The following is a 22,976-nucleotide window of genomic DNA, read 5'->3' on the forward strand; positions in this document are numbered from 1 at the left end:
CAGGGTATGACAAATCAAAGCTGAGTCAAACATTGTACACTGAAACTTTATGACCCTGAACGTTAATTGTCCACAGGCAAAACTGCATTGGAAGCAGATTTAGGTAATTAGGGTGCTGTGGCTTGGAATAAATTAAGACAACACTCACTCCTTGACTCAGACCCCGGAGAGGCCTCCCTCTGTGCAGGGAAAATGCAATAATATGAGCCACTCCTGGCTCTGCTAGACCGACATATCCCATAGTCATAAATGGAGGTTCGCTGCATGCAGCTGAGTTGCTGAAATTTCACTCTCTTAATATTATCCATCATTTGATGCAAATTTGCATCACAGTATATCCACTTTGGCATTGTATAAGCTGTCCAGTGAAATTACTACTACATACGATGCAACGCAACAAAACGAGCACTGTATGCAGTTCATTTCAATTATATTCATTAATGCACAAAACTTCCTTTTAGACGTCCATGCTAGTTTTTGAGGGACAAAGTGAAACCAAAGCCAATCGATCCGGTGTTGTCTGCTAGCCAGACTGGCTTGTCAATGATTGTTTTCTTTGCCATAGTTTTTACGAAACCTTGTTTTGGAAGCTGATGGGCTGTTGCTAATATTGTAAAAAAAGCTAAAGTATTTTTGGGTCTCAAAAATGATATATTGTCTAACGTCCACAGCAACTATCCACATATAGGTTATTTTGTAACACGTTGGAGATACACAGGCCATTTCAGGGGGGTTAGACAGATGGTTAGAAATATCTTGGAGAACTCCCCTATGTGGGTCACACTGCAGAGCAATGAGGTTATCGCCAAGGAAAGGTGGTACATAGTCCCCCGGTTTCTTAGAAAATAAGGTGATAATCAAAAGGAAAGGCTTTGAACAATACTTTACTGTAAACTATGTCACAGTTGATTCTGAGCCGAAACTCCGGGACTGCAGGTGATAGCTCTTGTGGCAGGAGTTGAAAAAAAGAACAGCGAACATTTGGATACCATTGAATCCGAAATCCTTGAGCTGGAACATTTTGCAGGGATGAGACTATGGCCCGCTGTCTTCACCTGAAGGAGCAAGAATATCGAGGTATGGTTGAGGATGTGCCGTCTTTCTGCCCTACTAGCATTGAATATATGGCTTGAGTAACAAAGCTGGAAAGTTATTGGCTTGGTTGGGTTGCAGAGGGACAAAGACAGAAGCTGGGTGCAAGCGCTACAATTCCCTCAAGGAAAGAAAACAATAAAGGGAGACAAGGAGATAGCAGAAGAAGTTGCAAATTTCTACTGCGGGTCGATACCTCCTCTCCCCTCAAGACTCTGGAGAACACCGGAAATGTCCTTAAAGACATCCCACCCACTAAGCTGACATTGGAAGATTGCAAGAGCCTCCAGGCAGACACAGAAGTGGACGAAATACTTAAGGCCATAGTCACAATAATAAAGGGCAGCAAGCCACCTGAAATGTGTGACCCCTAGAGGCCTATTTTTCTGCCTAATGCTGACGGCAAGAGCGGTAAGGATGGTGATTGCACTGCACAACTCTGATCTACTCTATGCTTATTTGGATGGGCCTTTATCTCAAACTGAGGCTAAAATCATACTTTTAGCAATATATCCATGACAGGGAAGCAGAATTTGCCCCACATAATTGACAGAGAAGGGACAATTTGCAAAGTGCGGAGGATTATTAACAAATTACTAATGTTACAATCTCAAATCGAATCATGTAAGCATAAATCAGTAGTCACCTGAATACTGAAAAGATTAATATAATCCAGGCAATTCGTATTAGCAAATGCACGTTATTAAATACAAAATATGCAAAGTAAAATAAAATTCTGACCCAATGAAGGGAAGCTTCCCAATACTATACTAAGGTTCTGGATAAGTCAGAAATGTTTTAAGCAGCTGGTGTCAGACGTACTACCAACTGAAGGTTTCAATAAAAAAAGAAGAAATGTACTTGCTCTACAAAGTAAGTAAGTCTATGAGGAAAAATATAAGGAGCATTGGGCATTCAGAGGAAGGGAGACAGCATCTGCGTTCAAAGGTGGACAGGGGCAAGATTGTCTAACTAAACTCAGCTTCACATGGTTAAAACACAAAATTGTATCCAATACATTGATTAGGTTCTCACGAATAAGAAACAACAACAAAATCAGTGTTCCCACCATACTTGGTGTCAGCATCCTTCTCAAGGATAATACAACAGAATATTGTTTCATCATTGTGCCTTTCACAATATCCCACAAAGGAGTATTCACCTCCTCTGCCTCTCATCCCTTGCAGGTGCTGAGAATAATTGCCCAACCTATTAGTTACAACAAACATCAGCTACCCACACTAAGCTAACAGAAAATAGTTTTTCAATGAGAACATGGTGATTCTGGTGCCTAAAAAAAAAGAGACTTATGCACTGCAAACAAAAATGCAACATAAACTACAGAAATAGTTAACAGAAAACATTTATATAAACTACTTGTTTAATGAAATCTAACTGTAAAATAATGTGTATACACATATAAGTAACGATTAAGCATGTTGCAATTTAATATTTTATTAAGCGCAGATAAATGACAGTGACACTTCATCCCCAATGACGAACCAAAAAAGCCTAGCTAAATTTTTGGTGACTGGCCGGCTTTATACTGAATAAAGGGATGAGACTAAATTTAAGGACACTGTATGGGTGTATGGGGTATATTGGACGTGGTCCTCGAAATGGCAGTGTTACTGGACGCCACAATGGTGACATGTTTCAGTACTTGTTAAAATGGTATTTGGGCCTAAATTCATTCAGTAGGTTAAACTCCTATACGAACAAACGATGGCCGGAGTGAAAGTATATGGTGTCTTGTCACAGCCCTTTCATTTGGGAAGAGGAACAAGACAGGGCTTCCACCTATGATTTCCACACTGGTGCTGAAACCACTGGCAACAAAGATAAGGGAAGGCTGCCTAGTTAGGGGACTAAACTGGGATGGTACTTCGGAGGAAAGGATATCAATATGTGCAGATAACGTGTTGTATGTGGCTGTGTATTGGGAAATACTCTGGATCCAAAATAATCTGGGAGAAGTGGCACATACACACAGTGATTTGACACCATGAATGCCTGTTAATTGCCCGGTACAACTCTCCAGGTGGGGCTTTCACTATTTAGGAATTTATATCACTGTAGGAAGCTGGCCTGGTTTGTAGTGGGTACCTAAGGTACTTACACCTTATACCAGGTCCAGGTATCCCTCATTAGTGAAATGTAAGCAGTGTCTAGCAGCTTAGGCTGTCTAGGGGTATCTGTAGCAGAGCAGCCAAGGCTGAACTAGGAGACATGCAAAGCTCTTGCAATACCACCATAGTCACACAGTACTTCTATACAATAAAAGACAATACTCAGTGTTACCAAAAATAAAGGTACTTTATTCTAGTGACACAAGGCCAAAAATATCTTAGAGGCAATACTCCTACTGGCGGCAAGTATTATACACAATATATACACTAGTAACCAAAATCATGTAACTAAACAGTCATAGAATAGTGCAAACAGTGAAAAACACAATAGATTGTAATGGACCTAGGGGCAACATAAACCATATACTAAAATAGTGGAATGCGAAAGTCGGATTCCCCCCTAAGGCAAGTGTAGTATGTAGAGGGGCTCTGGGAGTGTAGGAAAACACCAAAGGTAAGTAAAGTACCCCAACCCAGAGCCCAGGAAAACCGTAGTAAAGAAAGCAAGTTTCCACAGAACACACTAGAACTTGTGGTGAAGGATTATGCAAGAACCAAGCAAGACTGTAAGAAAACAATAATCGATTCCTGGACCTGAAGACCTGTGGAGAGAGGTGACCAAGTCCAAAAGTCGATAAAGAGTCCAGGAAGAACAGGAGCCCCTGCCCACCTGGAAGAAGGTGCAAAAGTGGATTCTCTGGTTAGAAGAAAAGTACAGAAATGCACCAAAGAAGATAGCTATGGGTTCCTGCTTGGTACAGGAGATGTCCCACGTCGAGTCGTTGGATGCAGGCAGTTTGCCTCGCTGGATTCCACCAACAAGCCTTGGTTCACGCAAGAACGCATTTTGCATCAAAGAGGAGCTGCCCGGACCCCAGAGGGTTCTGGGGGGTCTCAACTCGGGCTGAGGAGACAGAGGTGGCTCTCTGCACTTCAGAGAGCCCTCAGAAGTGCAGGCAGCACCCACGGGAGTCCCAGGACACGGGGACAAAGGAGTTGCGAAGTGCAGTCATCACACCACTACAAAGAAAGATCTCACGCAACCGACGAACAACTCAGGGTGCTGTGCATCGCAGGATAGAGTGCTGGGGACCTGGGCTACGCTGTGCACGAAGAACTTTTGGAAGAAGTGCACAGAAGCCCAAGGAGCTGCAGAAGACGCGATGCACAGGGGTACTGTCTGGCACTGGGAGTCAAGCTCTTACCCCCAGAACAATTTGGATAGCTGGACCTTTGGACAGTCAGGAACACTTCAGTCCACTACCTGTGTTCCAGGGATCACGCTCGTCAGCAGGAGAGGCGTCCCAGAGTACAGGTCGCCGTTGCAGAGAGGTGCCCACTGAAGCAGGACAGTGACTCCATCACTCCACAGGAGATTCCTTTGGTTCTTCTGGTGAAGGGTGAGGACAGGCAGTCCTCAGAGTGAGCACAACCTGGAAACTGTTGCAGTTGCTGTCTCGAGCTGAAGTTGCAAGTCACAGTAGCCTTCCTGGATACTTTGTTGCAGTTACAGCGGTTCCTAGAGCAGTCTGAGGTTGGACTGACGGTCAGAAGCTGAAGTAGAGGATGCAGAGGAGTCCTGGTGGAGTCTTGTAAATTAAATCTGAGGAAACACCCAGAGGCGAGACCCTTCCCATGCCTGTAACACCTATTTCCAATGGGAGAGGGTGTAACAACCCTCTCCTAAAGGAAATGCATTGTTCTGCCTTTCTGGGTTTGAGCTGCTCAATCCCCAGGAGGGCAGAAACCTGCCTTTGAGGTGACAGCAGCTGGGGCTGCAGTGGAAACTTTAGAAAGCTGGTTTGGCAGTACTGGGGGTCCATGGAATTGCCCCCCCCAATACCAGATTTGGATGGAGGAGTCAATTCCATGATCTTAGACACCTCCCATGGCCATATTCAGAGTTACCACTGTGAAGCTACATATATGTTGTAGGAAGTTGGCTCTGTATGTGCTATTTCAAAGTAAGGAATAGCATGCACAGAGTCCAAGGGTTCCCCTTAGAGGTAAAATAGTGGGAAAAAATAGATAATACTAATGCTCTATTTTGTGGTAGTGTGGTCGAGCAGTAGGCTTATCCAAGGAGTAGTGTTAAGCATTTGTTGTACATACACATAGACAATAAATGAGGTACACACACTCAGAGACAAATCCAGCCAATAGGTTTTGTATAGAAAAATATCTTTTCTTAGTTTATTTTAAGAACCACAGGTTCAAATTCTACATGTAATATCTTATTCGAAAGGTATTGCAGGTAAGTACTTTAGGAACTTCAAATCATAAAAATTGCATGTATACTTTTCAAGTTATTCACAAATAGCTGTTTTAAAAGTGGACACTTAGTGCAATTTTCACAGTTCCTAGGGGAGGTAAGTATTTGTTAGGTTAACCAGGTAAGTAAGACACTTACAGGGCTCAGTTCTTGGTCCAAGGTAGCCCACCGTTGGGGGTTCAGAGCAACCCCAAAGTCACCACACCAGCAGCTCAGGGCCGGTCAGGTGCAGAGTTCAAAGTGGTGCCCAAAACACATAGGCTAGAATGGAGAGGAGGGGGTGCCCCGGTTCCGGTCTGCTTGCAGGTAAGTACCCGCGTCTTCGGAGGGCAGACCAGGGGGGTTTTGTAGGGCACCGGGGGGGACACAAGTCCACACAGAAATTTCACCCTCAGCGGCGCGGGGGCGGCCGGGTGCAGTGTAGAAACAAGCGTCGGGTTCGCAATGTTAGTCTATGAGAGATCTCGGGATCTCTTCAGCGCTGCAGGCAGGCAAGGGGGGGGGTTCCTCGGGGAAACCTCCACTTGGGCAAGGGAGAGGGACTCCTGGGGGTCACTTCTCCAGTGAAAGTCCGGTCCTTCAGGTCCTGGGGGCTGCGGGTGCAGGGTCTCTCCCAGGTGTCGGGACTTTAGGTTCAAAGAGTCGCGGTCAGGGGAAGCCTCGGGATTCCCTCTGCAGGCGGCGCTGTGGGGGCTCAGGGGGGACAGGTTTTGGTACTCACAGTATCAGAGTAGTCCTGGGGTCCCTCCTGAGGTGTTGGATCGCCACCAGCCGAGTCGGGGTCGCCGGGTGCAGTGTTGCAAGTCTCACGCTTCTTGCGGGGAGCTTGCAGGGTTCTTTTAAAGTTGCTGGAAACAAAGTTGCAGCTTTTCTTGGAGCAGGTCCGTTGTCCTCGGGAGTTTCTTGTCTTTTCGAAGCAGGGGCAGTCCTCAGAGGATGTCGAGGTCGCTGGTCCCTTCGGAAGGCGTCGCTGAAGCAGGATCTTTGGAAGGCAGGAGACAGGCCGGTGAGTTTCTGGAGCCAAGGCAGTTGTCGTCTTCTGGTCTTCCGCTGCAGGGGTTTTCAGCTGGGCAGTCCTTCTTCTTGTAGTTGCAGGAATCTAATTTTCTAGGGTTCAGGGTAGCCCTTAAATACTAAATTTAAGGGCGTGTTTAGGTCTGGGGGGTTAGTAGCCAATGGCTACTAGCCCTGAGGGTGGGTACACCCTCTTCGTGCCTCCTCCCAAGGGGAGGGGGTCACAATCCTAACCCTATTGGGGGAATCCTCCATCTGCAAGATGGAGGATTTCTAAAAGTTAGAGTCACTTCAGCTCAGGACACCTTAGGGGCTGTCCTGACTGGTCAGTGACTCCTCCTTGTTTTTCTCATTATTTTCTCCGGCCTTGCCGCCAAAAGTGGGGCCTGGCCGGAGGGGGCGGGCAACTCCACTAGCTGGAGTGTCCTGCTGGGTTGGCACAAAGGAGGTGAGCCTTTGAGGCTCACCGCCAGGTGTGACAATTCCTGCCTGGGAGAGGTGTTAGCATCTCCACCCAGTGCAGGCTTTGTTACTGGCCTCAGAGTGACAAAGGCACTCTCCCCATGGGGCCAGCAACATGTCTCGGTTTGTGGCAGGCTGCTAAAACTAGTCAGCCTACACAGATAGTCGGTTAAGTTTCAGGGGGCACCTCTAAGGTGCCCTCTGGGGTGTATTTTACAATAAAATGTACACTGGCATCAGTGTGCATTTATTGTGCTGAGAAGTTTGATACCAAACTTCCCAGTTTTCAGTGTAGCCATTATGGTGCAGTGGAGTTCGTGTTTGACAGACTCCCAGACCATATACTCTTATGGCTACCCTGCACTTACAATGTCTAAGGTTTTGTTTAGACACTGTAGGGGTACCATGCTCATGCACTGGTACCCTCACCTATGGTATAGTGCACCCTGCCTTAGGGCTGTAAGGCCTGCTAGAGGGGTGTCTTACCTATACTGCATAGGCAGTGAGAGGCTGGCATGGCACCCTGAGGGGAGTGCCATGTCGACTTACTCATTTTGTTCTCACTAGCACACACAGGCTTGTAAGCAGTGTGTCTGTGCTGAGTGAGGGGTCTCTAGGGTGGCATAAGACATGCTGCAGCCCTTAGAGACCTTTCTTGGCATCAGGGCCCTTGGTACTAGAAGTACCAGTTACAAGGGACTTATCTGAATGCCAGGGTGTGCCAATTGTGGATACAATGGTACATTTTAGGTGAAGGAACACTGGTGCTGGGGCCTGGTTAGCAGGGTCCCAGCACACTTCTCAGTCAAGTCAGCATCAGTATCAGGCAAAAAGTGGGGGGTAACTGCAACAGGGAGCCATTTCTTTACACAAGCCCCCCCCCAGCCCACAGGCCAGGAGACTCAGCCCAAGCTGGGAGAGTCTTCCTAGTCTGTCAGGCGAGGAAGAGTAGGAGAAATAGGCTGGTTAGTTGCAGGGCCTACTCTGCCTTACATCCTTCTGTTCAGGTCATTCCCTTTGGGGAACTGACCCACTTCCACAGTGATAGGACCTAGTCTGAATTGCCTCTTGTCTGCCTCTTCAATGTCTCCACCCATTCTTTCTATTTTGGTCTTAGAGGTGTCCACCTCTGCTAACCTTATCTTGGCCAGGGTCACCCCTAGCTTACCCAGAGAGGTTACCCAGAGCTGGAGTAACCCCACCATGACCAATAGGGTCAGGGGGCCTAACTTGCTATTTGGCATGGGGTCAGACCACCATGCTAAGGATAGTGCAGCCATAAAGGCTAACACCCAGCAGAGGCCACTGACAGCTGTCAGTGCCCAGAACCACACCTTTAGCTCTTCACCTAAAAGGGAAGGGGCTAAGTTACAGGCTTCTTTGGGTTCAGGTTGCCTGTCTGCTGTATTGGAGTGGGGGGTTACCACATCTTGTAGTAAACACCCTTCTTCCACTCTTTCTTCTGTTAGCTGAGGAGCCACCCACTCAGGTTTAACAGTTGCCTGACTAGCCAGGACTTCTTGTGGGTCAGGTTGGACTTTATCAGGGCCATTTTTGGAGTTCTCCCCTACTGGAGCAGAATCTCCTTGGCTTGCTGTAACCTTGGCTAAAGGTTGTCCACCCTTCCTACTCTGTTTTCTTTTCTTCTTCTTCTGGGGCCTGCTTGCATTTACTGCAGAGGCAGGACTTCCAGGATCCTTGGGAGAGGACTGGCACTGGACCAGTTCCTCTCTTGGGCTCTGACTAACCTCTGGATAGTCATTTCCAAGGAGACAATCAAGGGGGAGGTCTGTACTGACTACTACCCTTCTCCAGCTAAGAGTGCCACCCACTTCTATGGGCACTAAAGCCACAGGCCTCTTAGTGACCCTGTCTAGGCTAACTCTTACCCTGGCAGTCTCACCTGGGATGTACTGGTTTGAGAGCACCAGCCTGTCATGCACAATAGTGTGACTGGCACAAGTGTCTCTCAGGGCAGTGGTTGGGATTCCATTCACCAGTAGGTGGTGGAAGTGTCTACTTCCCTCTGGAATCTCCAACTCACCTGTTGGGCCCTGTTTCCAGTTGAAGGCTAAGAAGACCTCCTCATCTGAGGAGTCATCTCCCATGGCTACACTGGTTACCCCAGGAATTTTGTTCTGGGGTTTGTTTTTGGGACAAGAAGTGTCCTTGGTGTGGTGCCCAGACTGTTTACAGTTGTGGCACCATGCCTTAGTGGCATCCCAGTTCTTACCCTGGTACCCACCTTTGTTTTGGGTTGTGTCTTGGGGCCCACCCACCTGTTCTGGTTTTTGGGGGCCTACAGAGGACTCTTTTTCTTTGTTTCTAGTGTTACCCACTTTCTCCTGGGGAGTTTTTGTAACCCCTTTCTTTTGGTCACCCCCAGTGGAAGTTTTGGTTACCCTAGTCTTGACCCAGTGGTCTGCCTTCTTTCCCAATTCTTGGGGAGAAATTGGACCTAGGTCTACCAGATACTGATGCAACTTTTCATTGAAGCAGTTACTTAAAATGTGTTCTTTCATAAACAAATTATAAAGCCCAACATAGTCACACACTTCATTTCCAGTTAACCAACCATCTAGTGTTTTTACTGAGTAGTCTACAAAATCAACCCAGGTCTGGCTCGAGGATTTTTGAGCCCCCCTGAATCTAATTCTATACTCCTCAGTGGAGAATCCAAAGCCCTCAATCAGGGTACCCTTCATGAGGTCATAAGATTCTGCATCTTTTCCAGAGAGTGTGAGGAGTCTATCCCTACACTTTCCAGTGAACATTTCCCAAAGGAGAGCACCCCAGTGAGATCTGTTCATTTTTCTGGTTACACAAGCCCTCTCAAAAGCTGTGAACCATTTGGTGATGTCATCACCATCTTCATATTTTGTTACAATCCCTTTGGGGATTTTTAGGATGTCAGGAGAATCTCTGACCCTATTTAAGTTGCTGCCACCATTGATGGGTCCTAGGCCCATCTCTTGTCTTTCCCTTTCTATGGCTAGGATCTGTCTTTCCAAAGCCAATCTTTTGGCCATCCTGGCTAACTGGATGTCCTCTTCACTGGGGCTATCCTCAGTGATTTCAGAGGTGTTGGTCTCTCCTGTGAGGGAACCAGCATCTCTGACTATTATTTTTGGAGTCAGGGTTTGAGGGACCCTGTTCTCCCTAGATAGGACTGGTAGGGGGGAATTGTCCTCCAAGTCACTATCCTCTTCCTCTGAGTTGCCACCCTCAGAGGGGTTGGCCTTTTCAAACTCTGCCAAAAGCTCCTGGAGCTGTATTTTGGTAGGTTTGGGGCCCATTGTTATCTTCTTTATTTTACAGAGTGACCTTAGCTCCCTCATCTTAAGATGGAGGTAAGGTGTGGTGTCGAGTTCCACCACAGTCACATCTGTGCTAGACATTTTGCTTCTAAAAGTTGGAATACTTTTTAAGAATCTACAACTGGTTCTAGAATCTAATTCAAACTTTTACAAACTTTTAAACTCTAAAAAGAAATGCTAAACAGGGACTTAACACACAAGGCCCTAGCAGGACTTTTAAGAATTTAGAAAACTTTTCAAATTGCAAAAATCAATTTCTAATGACAATTTTGGAATTTGTCGTGTGATCAGGTATTGGCTGAGTAGTCCAGCAAATGCAAAGTCTTGTATCCCACCGCTGCCACCAATGTAGGAAGTTGGCTCTGTATGTGCTATTTCAAAGTAAGGAATAGCATGCACAGAGTCCAAGGGTTCCCCTTAGAGGTAAAATAGTGGAAAAAAATAGATAATACTAATGCTCTATTTTGTGGTAGTGTGGTCGAGCAGTAGGCTTATCCAAGGAGTAGTGTTAAGCATTTGTTGTACATACACATAGACAATAAATGAGGTACACACACTCAGAGACAAATCCAGCCAATAGGTTTTGTATAGAAAAATATATTTTCTTAGTTTATTTTAAGAACCACAGGTTCAAATTCTACATGTAATATCTTATTCGAAAGGTATTGCAGGTAAGTACTTTAGGAACTTCAAATCATAAAAATTGCATGTATACTTTTCAAGTTATTCACAAATAGCTGTTTTAAAAGTGGACACTTAGTGCAATTTTCACAGTTCCTAGGGGAGGTAAGTATTTGTTAGGTTAACCAGGTAAGTAAGACACTTACAGGGCTCAGTTCTTGGTCCAAGGTAGCCCACCGTTGGGGGTTCAGAGCAACCCCAAAGTCACCACACCAGCAGCTCAGGGCCGGTCAGGTGCAGAGTTCAAAGTGGTGCCCAAAACACATAGGCTAGAATGGAGAGGAGGGGGTGCCCCGGTTCCGGTCTGCTTGCAGGTAAGTACCCGCGTCTTCGGAGGGCAGACCAGGGGGGTTTTGTAGGGCACCGGGGGGGACACAAGTCCACACAGAAATTTCACCCTCAGCGGCGCGGGGGCGGCCGGGTGCAGTGTAGAAACAAGCGTCGGGTTCGCAATGTTAGTCTATGAGAGATCTCGGGATCTCTTCAGCGCTGCAGGCAGGCAAGGGGGGGGTTCCTCGGGGAAACCTCCACTTGGGCAAGGGAGAGGGACTCCTGGGGGTCACTTCTCCAGTGAAAGTCCGGTCCTTCAGGTCCTGGGGGCTGCGGGTGCAGGGTCTCTCCCAGGTGTCGGGACTTTAGGTTCAAAGAGTCGCGGTCAGGGGAAGCCTCGGGATTCCCTCTGCAGGCGGCGCTGTGGGGGCTCAGGGGGGACAGGTTTTGGTACTCACAGTATCAGAGTAGTCCTGGGGTCCCTCCTGAGGTGTTGGATCGCCACCAGCCGAGTCGGGGTCGCCGGGTGCAGTGTTGCAAGTCTCACGCTTCTTGCGGGGAGCTTGCAGGGTTCTTTTAAAGTTGCTGGAAACAAAGTTGCAGCTTTTCTTGGAGCAGGTCCGCTGTCCTCGGGAGTTTCTTGTCTTTTCGAAGCAGGGGCAGTCCTCAGAGGATGTCGAGGTCGCTGGTCCCTTCGGAAGGCGTCGCTGAAGCAGGATCTTTGGAAGGCAGGAGACAGGCCGGTGAGTTTCTGGAGCCAAGGCAGTTGTCGTCTTCTGGTCTTCCGCTGCAGGGGTTTTCAGCTGGGCAGTCCTTCTTCTTGTAGTTGCAGGAATCTAATTTTCTAGGGTTCAGGGTAGCCCTTAAATACTAAATTTAAGGGCGTGTTTAGGTCTGGGGGGTTAGTAGCCAATGGCTACTAGCCCTGAGGGTGGGTACACCCTCTTCGTGCCTCCTCCCAAGGGGAGGGGGTCACAATCCTAACCCTATTGGGGGAATCCTCCATCTGCAAGATGGAGGATTTCTAAAAGTTAGAGTCACTTCAGCTCAGGACACCTTAGGGGCTGTCCTGACTGGTCAGTGACTCCTCCTTGTTTTTCTCATTATTTTCTCCGGCCTTGCCGCCAAAAGTGGGGCCTGGCCGGAGGGGGCGGGCAACTCCACTAGCTGGAGTGTCCTGCTGGGTTGGCACAAAGGAGGTGAGCCTTTGAGGCTCACCGCCAGGTGTGACAATTCCTGCCTGGGAGAGGTGTTAGCATCTCCACCCAGTGCAGGCTTTGTTACTGGCCTCAGAGTGACAAAGGCACTCTCCCCATGGGGCCAGCAACATGTCTCGGTTTGTGGCAGGCTGCTAAAACTAGTCAGCCTACACAGATAGTCGGTTAAGTTTCAGGGGGCACCTCTAAGGTGCCCTCTGGGGTGTATTTTACAATAAAATGTACACTGGCATCAGTGTGCATTTATTGTGCTGAGAAGTTTGATACCAAACTTCCCAGTTTTCAGTGTAGCCATTATGGTGCTGTGGAGTTCGTGTTTGACAGACTCCCAGACCATATACTCTTATGGCTACCCTGCACTTACAATGTCTAAGGTTTTGTTTAGACACTGTAGGGGTACCATGCTCATGCACTGGTACCCTCACCTATGGTATAGTGCACCCTGCCTTAGGGCTGTAAGGCCTGCTAGAGGGGTGTCTTACCTATACTGCATAGGCAGTGAGAGGCTGGCATGGCACCCTGAGGGGAGTGCCATGTCGACTTACTCATTTTGTTCTCACTAGCACACACAGGCTTGTAAGCAGTGTGTCTGTGCTGAGTGAGGGGTCTCTAGGGTGGCATAAGACATGCTGCAGCCCTTAGAGACCTTCCTTGGCATCAGGGCCCTTGGTACTAGAAGTACCAGTTACAAGGGACTTATCTGAATGCCAGGGTGTGCCAATTGTGGATACAATGGTACATTTTAGGTGAAGGAACACTGGTGCTGGGGCCTGGTTAGCAGGGTCCCAGCACACTTCTCAGTCAAGTCAGCATCAGTATCAGGCAAAAAGTGGGGGGTAACTGCAACAGGGAGCCATTTCTTTACATATGTATTGACATATATGTAGTGCACGCTAATAATAGGGTCCCCGCACGAAGTCTGGAGAATTGGCCCTGGACAACGTGGGGGCACCTTTGCTAGTGCAAGGGTGCCCTCACACACAGTAACTTTGCACCTAGCCTTCGGTAACTGAAGGTTAGACATATAGGTGACTTATAAGTTACCTGATGCAGTGAAAATGGCTGTGAAATGGTGTGTGCACTATTTCACTCAGGCTGCAATGGCAGTACTGAAGGAGTGTTTGTATGAGCTCCTTATGGGTGGCAAAAGAAATGCTGCAGCCCATAAGGATCTCCTGGAACCCCAATGCCCTGGGTACCTAGGTACCATACACTAGGGACTTGTAAAGGGGGACCAGTGTGCCAATTATAATTGGTATATGGAGTCACTAAACTATAGTGGCAAATTTGGCACATAGAGAGAGCATAAGCACTGGAGTTCTGGTTAGCAGAACTCCAGTGACACAGTCAAACATACTGACAACACATATATGCCACAAACTATGAGCACTATTGTCCTGGCTAGCAGGATCCCAGTGAGACAGTTAAAACACACTGCCAAACAGGCAGAAATTGGGGGTAACATGCCAAGAAAGATGTTACTTTCCTACAGTCACGAAGGACAAAGATGCTTTTTTAGATAAAAAACTATATAACTTGCTGGAAAGATTTAGGAAAGTTGAGGAGCACTGGAGAGCCGAATATAATGATGAGGAGAGTATACAATGGGAGCATAGCCCTTCCTGACATCAGTAAATATTATTGTGCCACTCAGCTCACAATCATTAGAGACTGGGTATTCATGCCCCAAGAACAGCCAGTAGTTAGAATAAATAGGCATGCAATCGGAAGGAGGTGATAACCAGCAATACCATGCATACAGAAACTACTACTGATGCATACACAAACAGTGGTGACAGTATGGCAAGAAGCTACCGGGATCCTGAGTTGGGAGGTAACACTTACTGAAAACACTCCTCTGATGCCAGCAACAAAAGATTATGTACATTCTTGAATCACATTGATGTGAATGCTAAAGAATTAGGGATTACATATGCATCTATGTCCTTGTCTCCGACTGAGGAGACGTGCTTCATCATTGAATGGGAGATATTGGTGTGAGCCTGGGCTTTGGATCATTTTATAGCGTTTGGGAATGATGTGCTGTAATCTCTCACTGTACATTTATGAAGGATGGGAGTTCTAGGTTATACAAATGTGTGTATGTATATATACAGGGAGTGCAGAATTATTAGGCAAGTTGTATTTTTGAGGATTAATTTTATTATTGAACAACAACCATGTTCTCAATGAACCCAAAAAACTCATTAATATCAAAGCTGAATATTTTTGGAAGTAGTTTTTAGTTTGTTTTTAGTTTTAGCTATGTTAGGGGGATATCTGTGTGTTCAGGTGACTATCACTGTGCATAATTATTAGGCAACTTAACAAAAAAAAATATATACCCATTTCAATTATTTATCATTACCAGTGAAACCAATATAACATCTCAACATTCACAAATATACATTTCTGACATTCAAAAACAAAACAAAAACAAATCAGTGACCAATATAGCCACCTTTCTTTGCAAGGACACTCAAAAGCCTGCCATCCATGGATTCTGTCAGTGTTTTGATCTGTTCACCATCAACATTGCGTGCAGCAGCAACCACAGCCTCCCAGACACTGTTCAGAGAGGTGTACTGTTTTCCCTCCTTGTAAATCTCACATTTGATGATGGACCACAGGTTCTCAATGGGGTTCAGATCAGGTGAACAAGGAGGCCATGTCATTAGATTTCCTTCTTTTATACCCTTTCTTGCCAGCCACGCTGTGGAGTACTTGGACGCGTGTGATGGAGCATTGTCCTGCATGAAAATCATGTTTTTCTTGAAGGATGCAGACTTCTTCCTGTACCACTGCTTGAAGAAGGTGTCTTCCAGGAACTGGCAGTAGGACTGGGAGTTGAGCTTGACTCCATCCTCAACCCGAAAAGGCCCCACAAGCTCATCTTTGATGATACCAGCCCAAACCAGTACTCCACCTCCACCTTGCTGGCGTCTGAGTCGGACTGGAGCTCTCTGCCCTTTACCAATCCAGCCACGGGCCCATCAAGACTCACTCTCATTTCATCAGTCCATAAAACCTTAGAAAAATCAGTCTTGAGATATTTCTTGGCCCAGTCTTGACGTTACAGCTTGTGTGTCTTGTTCAGTGGTGGTCGTCTTTCAGCCTTTCTTACCTTGGCCATGTCTCTGAGTATTGCACACCTTGTGCTTTTGGGCACTCCAGTGATGTTGCAGCTCTGAAATATGGCCAAACTGGTGGCAAGTGGCATCGTGGCAGCTGCACGCTTGACTTTTCTCAGTTGATGGGCAGTTATTTTGCGCCTTGGTTTTTCCACACGCTTCTTGCGACCCTGTTGACTATTTTGAATGAAACGCTTGATTGTTCGATGATCACGCTTCAGAAGCTTTGCAATTTTAAGAGTGCTGCATCCCTCTGCAAGATATCTCACTATTTTTGACTTTTCTGAGCCTGTCAAGTCCTTCTTTTGACCCATTTTGCCAAAGGAAAGGAAGTTGCCTAATAATTATGCACACCTGATATAGGGTGTTGATGTCATTAGACCACACCCCTTCTCATTACAGAGATGCACATCACCTAATATGCTTAATTGGTAGTAGGCTTTCGAGCCTATACAGCTTGGAGTAAGACAACATGCATAAAGAGGATGATGTGGTCAAAATACTCATTTGCCTAATAATTCTGCACTCCCTGTATATATATATATATATATATATGTGTATTACTTGATAATTGTCAAGATTATTGTTTTGTTTATATTCCTCTGTTAATCTGTCTACATTCATTTATATTTATCTTCAGTTTTAATTCACTCGTAGCATTACTTTTTACCTGGGTAGTTGTCTTTATATGTACATAGGGGATGTGTTGTGAGCTTACTGTAACTGAATGTTGGTAACTGTGACGAGTAGAAATGTAACACATTTGAATGATGGAATTCTTATGGCTGTTGCTGATTGCAGATGTAAAACAAACTGATGGAATTGATGTGCCCCAGTCAACGGAATACGTTTCTTCTTAACTAAGTTTCATGTGTGCACAACAAGAGCTCCGACGCTGGATCAAGTCACAAATGCCTAGGATTACCTGACAAGACTGTGATCATCAGCGCTGCTGGCCACTTGAAGTACGCGATATACTGGGTCGCAGTTATACTTCTCAGGTATCATTTTGAATGTCTGCGATTGTCTATGTGTACCCTTGTCTCTAAGTGAAATATAGAATGCCAACTGCCACATGTAGAAGACTTATGGTTTCAAATGTTTCCACTCTTCCTCATTCTTCCACAGAAAAGGGCAACTGTTTATCCACTGAATCCTAGCTGCTCTACAGTTTTATAGCTGACTGTCCGTGAGGATTAGATTTATTGTACCACTCTTTTTATTAGTGTGGATAAAATAATCTACCACTCCCCGTGCAGAGCTTTTTATTTTCTCCACAGTTCTACTACACTCACTGGTTTATAAGTTGGGGGGTTGACATCCATTAATTTTGCTTTCACTTTCTATGGTGCACAGATGCCCCCGGACCTCTTCCCACTAGGTTTAACTGTTCCCTAAGGTTTTTTTTGGGGGGGTCGACTTAGGAGTTGGAACTGAGATTTCTGTTTGACCCTTTACTTCCTTCAACCTTTAACTTTTCCTGTAACGCTTCTCATTAGCAATCGACCCTGGCTCTCCTCTCACTTCTCTATCTGCATGAGCCACATAGTCTAGATGTCCCTGTTATCCTTTATTTGGGGGAAGCATTATCACACCCAGGTAATGTGTCCCAAAGCAGATACAAACCTCATCATCTAGGGCTACCACCATAGCGGCCTGCTGTCTGAGCTCTCTGTGTTATGTTACAGATCCTATTGCTTAGCGGTCAAATTGTGATACTTTTTCCACTGTGGCTCTTTCTCCTCAGCTGTTTCAGAGTTCTTCATGTATCTCTTGTTCAGTCACGCTCCACAGTTCAAGGTATTGTCTCACCAAAGCCCGCCTTACAATACTGGTAGAATCTCATCAAGATTCACTTTTATAATCCACAGATTTTGAAAAATTGTCCTTGGTTAAGAGTTGATCTGGAATATTTCAAAATATTTTTCTATGTTATCATCACTTGTATAGAAGTATCTGTTCCATTAGTGATTGCTATCTATGATTTATATGTGTATCAGATCAGGGAAGTGCATCTACCTATAAATGTTTGTAAGCGAGTTACTTTCTCTAGAGTTTATTTTGACTTTGTTTTATTTTCTTCATTCAAACAAATATATAAAGGCACTATTTGATTATATTTATAATTTCTAGCAGCTATACTCAGTTCAACAAAGCATTATCGTCATTCCCTTGGTCTACGCTGTTATAAGTAATAGAGGACAAGTACATTTCGCATCACAAGATATTAAGCCGACTCCCAACCAACCGGCGTGAAGAAAGAGTGGTCATTTAGTGGATGTGTGTGGCTGGGTACAAAACCTCAAACACCGAAGATACCAGCTGTTACACTAGTGTGGTACTTGATTGAAATCGGTGGCTGTGATTGAATGCCTCTACTGTTCAACAGAAATGTAAAAAACATAGAAATGCTTATTCATTTTGTTGTAATCTATATAAGTCATCATCGTCAGGCTCAAAGAAGACCATGGAATCTTTATCCGACCTCTCCTACTTTTGCTAGTCTGTGCGTTCGGCTTATTCAGATTGTTTCTAACAGTTGAAATGTAATCATGGTGCAGCTGGGCCAAACGTTCCTCTTTCACATCTGACGCCCCCTCCTTCTGACCGACCTCCATGTCATTTGTCCCACCCCTTTTCTTCAACACAGCCTTTTCTCTACTGTTTTTAAAGAGTTTAGATTTTAAAACGATTGTACTCCACTGTACATTTGAGGCACATGCACACGGGCAGCTACACCCTGTAGAGCTCTTTAGATAGCTAGGACCTCCATGAGACAATCCGAACCGGAAATGGTGGGGGTTCGCTTCTGCGGTGGAACCGTTGGCAGGCACAACAGGCACCCTGTAGGAAGACAGGATTGCTACTGTCTTGATGTTTTGTAAGCAGATAAAAAAACATAGAATTGACAAGCAATAACACCTACGAGCATGCATCTGCCTCAACCACATGAAGTCTCCGAGCATCTGCCTGGCTCATCCAGAAAGATGCTATTAAACTTTAACTTTTTTAACTGCATCACAAAATATCAGCCTGTTTTCTCTCCAGTCTTATTAATATTTATTAGGTTCCAGAAGCAAGGAAGTCAACCGGTGTCAGATTTAGTGCTTTTAATTACTGAAAATGTATTCCGCAAATGTTTATCTCATAAGTAATTAGGAAACTGTGAAAAACATTGCATATACCAATACATTGCAAAATTTCTGACCTTTGCCCCCCATTCAAAGGCAGTGGGGTCACCAGGGAGCTTCCAGCTCAAGCAAGTCATTCAGTGATCATTTGCGTCAGGTATGATCAGTCGAACTTGTGCCATGAGCAAGTCATCCAGTGGGTTATATCAAATGGGGCTTTTTGAGGCTTGCTACCTATGCACTCAAAACTGTGTATGGTTAACATCAACATTACGGTACTGTGAGACGTCCCAGTTCTCTTCTCAGCAAGTCAACAAGCAAGCAAAAGCAGCAATAGGATTGTGCGGTTTTCTGTGCTGCTACCAGAGCTGGGAGAAAGCCTCTACAACAGGCTTTACCATGCAATGCCTTTACTATGCAAGGTAAGTATATTTAAGGAAAGTGTGTGTGTGGGGGGGGGGGCGCTTCGAGGTGGATAAGAGTACAGGGTGGTAAGGGGATGTTTATGGTTTAGGTTTGGGTAGGGGTATAGGATGGTAAGATTATTTTATATGGTTTAGGAGTGGGTAAGGATATAGGCTGGTAATGGTATTTTGGGGGTTTAGAGATGGGTAGGAGTATAGGTTGATAAGGGTATTTTTAGCATGTGGGGTGGGTAAGGATATATATGTATATGTGTATATCTGCATATATATATATATATATAGATATATCTGTATACATATATATCTATATCTAATTAACAAAAAGACGGTGCAACTTGATTCAACACCAAAAGGCTGCACAATATCCAAACAAGCTCGTGGAATATGAAGAGTGAAATCGAAAAATTAAATTAACTCACTCATATATGCAAAATCGTTGGCTCCATTTTGTTAAATAAGTTCATGTAAAGGCAAAAAATGGTAATGAACAAAATGAATAGATAAATGATAAATACTTTCAAAAATAGTTCATCAATACAAAAATTTGTGAAGTCCCTAAAACAAACAAACAAACACACGCTGTCCCAGCCAAATGTCGACGCGTTTCGGCAACAGCCTTCAACTGGACAATGGGCGACATTTTTACACCAGACTATTTAAATCCTATAGTCCTTCTTTGCTTTTAACATCATAGCTAAGAAGAAGTGTGCAAAAGGGGTGGCCATTTTGTAACGTAACAGTCTTAAATTTGAGATCCCAATTTGTGTGCCCACGTGCTTGGATAAAATTCAAGATTCTGAATATTGCATAGGTTATCTCTTATATAGTTTCCTAAAGCATCATATCATAACATTTTCACCTATAAATAGATAAATACATTTTCAATTATCAATTAAAAATTCTATAGAGGAAAATACCCCACATATAAATATTATTTTACTTAAATATACTATCAGTTTTGGTTTTGCTGTTCCAAAAACATAATATATAAATAACTATTAAGCATTATGATATAAACATCTTCAATTCATAAATACAATTAATATATTCAAACTATAAATAAATTAATTAGTAAATAGATTAACCAACCTGTGAATACAGGAGGAGATGATAAAAACGAAGTTTTAAAAAGAGATAATTGCTGAGTTAATATATATGAATAACCAAAAATCTTATCCTAATTGATAACAGCATTTAAATGTCTCAATTCATCTTAATAGTGATGTTGAATTCATATACCGATAGATAATTAAATAAATAGTTAAATAATTCTATCATAGGGGTTAAGATCATATAAATACAAGTATTATATCAATTCAAAAGATTGTTATATTTATGATACAAACAAAGGATCTTAGCCAATGCAAGAATTTGAGCAAAAAAATAAATATGATCCAAGGACAGGGACATACGTATAAAAGCTACTGAATATACCCCAAAAAGTGCTAATTAAGTGCAAAACTATAAGTAAGGTGTAAAAACATTACAAATACTGTATATAGTATATATGTTTCACAAAGAAACAGTGTCCTAGTCCAGAAATCTTATTATAATTGCAGAATCCCATAAAAAGAGACTAAAGTAATATGAATATTTACAAATGGACATGAAGTTCTGCATCCAAATTATGACCCCAGGGGTTTTCAGTGCCTAATAATAGAATCATTCCCGATTCAGTTTGTCTTAGATGGGCAGTTCTATAACCCCCCCGCCCCCGGGGATGAGCAGCAATGGTTTTTATGCCACAAAATGTTAAGGAGCTGCAATTGCCTTCATGTGCATCCCAAAAATGTTTGGCTAACGGATAGGAAGGATCATGGTTTTTGATAGCTCTAAGATGTTGTAAAAACCTCACTTTATGAATGGTGCTGCCTACATTTTTTTGGGGCAGCCGCATTCAATAACATATACAACATATTCAGTTTCACAGATAATTCAGTCAGTTATTTCGCAAATTTTCCCCTCAAATGTCGTATAAGAATGGGTATTGTGTGCATATAGACAAGATTTGCAATGACCACATTTCCAAAAGCCAAGACTTTTCTTCGATAGCCAGGATGAAATAGCTCTAGAGCTAAATACGCTTCTGGTGAGATGATCACCCAATGACTGAGTTTTGCGATATGTTATTTGAGGATGTAAACCTATGTTATCTCTAATAGATGAATCATGTCTGAGAACATGCCAATTTTTTTGTATGATGTTGTTCAGTTGGGAATGTTGAGAATTGAATTCCAGAAAAAGTCTAGGCAAAGATCTGTCATCTTGACCATGATTATTAATACCTCCAGATTTAAAAATAAGTTTTTCTCTAGGCATGTTAGACACCCTCAACTGTGCATCCTTTAAAATCTTTAAGGGGTAACCTCTCTCAAGAAATCTTTGTATCATGGTGGCAATTTCAATGTTGAAGCATTCAATATCGGAACAAATCCTACGAGCCCGTAAGAATTGTCAATATGGAATGCTCCACTTTAAAGCTTTTGGGTGACCGCTATTACCATGCAGAATAGAGTTACAGGCCGTAGGTTTGCGATATATAGTTGTCTGTAATCTATCTTTTTGGACAGTGATCTGAACATCAAGAAATTCTATAGTCTGTGCACTGTATTTTAGATCTAGATCGATATTAAGTTCATTATTATTCAATGTATTGACATATTGAGCCAAGGAATGTTCATCACCATCCCAAATGAGGAAAAGATCATCAATATATCTGACCCATAATATCACTTTTTCCATATACTTGCTGTTGGAATCAGACCAGGCTATTTCCTTCTCCCACCAGCCCAGTATAGGTTCGCATAAGTGGGAGCAAATGAAGCTCCCATTGCTGTCCCTTGTTTTTGTAAATAATACTGGTTATCAAATAAAAAGGCATTGTGGGTGAGACAGAATCTAAGCATGCTCACAAGCATATTGGTATGTTGAAAAAATTCAATTTTACGGGTACCTAAAAAATGACTGCAGGCCTGCATACCATATTCATGCATGATAGAGGTGTATAGAGCGGTCACATCCATGGTCACCATTAAAAAATTGGATTGCCATGTAATGTTATGAATCTTAGCTAAAAAGTCATTGGTGTCTCGTAAATACGAAGACAATTCAGTTAAATAAGGACACAAAAAGAGGTCCAAGTAACGGGAAGTATTTTCCAGGAGAGAGGAGTTCATACGGACAATTGGTCGACGGGGGATATTTTTTATTTTTATGAATTTTTGGTAAAAAGTAAATGCAAGGAGTTTTTGGAGATGTGACTTTCAAATAAAGATACTCATTTTGATCTTTAAGACCGTTCATGTGCCAAGTATCAAGCATCTCCCAATAGATAGTTTGATAGATAGTTTGATATTCAATGGTGGGATTAGTGCTCAATTTTTGATAATGATGCTTGTTAGATAGTTGATGATTGGCCACCTTCACACAGCTGTCTGTATCCATAATAACAATATTACCTCCTTTATCGGAGGGTTTGATGACAATAGTGCTGTTGGATTTAAGTTCATTTAGATCTTTCCAATCTACGGCTGAAAAGTTGGTTCTCTTAGATTTTTTCACTTTAGTACTATTCCAATTAGTGCGAAAAAGATCAATATCATCAACCACCAATTCATAAAACATGTCAATCAAATTGCCCATAGGTAACTGTGGATTAAATCTGCTAGAAGGTTTTAATGCACTTGAAATGGTCTGATCAGTTACAAATCCCATATCTTTCAAGGCTTCATTGTCCATGCCTGCATTATTGCTCGTGTTAGCTGAACAGCTCAAGTTGCCAATTTCTACTAAATCAGGGACATCATTAATATGGAACCCTGAGGGCATATCCACA

At 43.8% G+C, this 22,976-nt stretch overlaps 1 long non-coding RNA gene across 1 annotated transcript in view; it reads left to right on the top strand.

Annotated features, from left to right (window-relative positions):
* Positions 1-22,976, top strand: part of LOC138300737 (uncharacterized) — a 1,159,497-nt gene that overhangs the window by 757,267 nt on the left and 379,254 nt on the right. The window contains exon 3 of the long non-coding RNA XR_011204994.1: positions 16,387-16,586. This is a non-coding gene — a long non-coding RNA (uncharacterized lncRNA). The remainder of the gene's footprint in view (positions 1-16,386; positions 16,587-22,976) is intronic.

The sequence above is a fragment of the Pleurodeles waltl genome, chromosome 6, assembly GCF_031143425.1.
Source record: "Pleurodeles waltl isolate 20211129_DDA chromosome 6, aPleWal1.hap1.20221129, whole genome shotgun sequence".
Lineage (NCBI taxonomy): Eukaryota > Metazoa > Chordata > Amphibia > Caudata > Salamandridae > Pleurodeles > Pleurodeles waltl.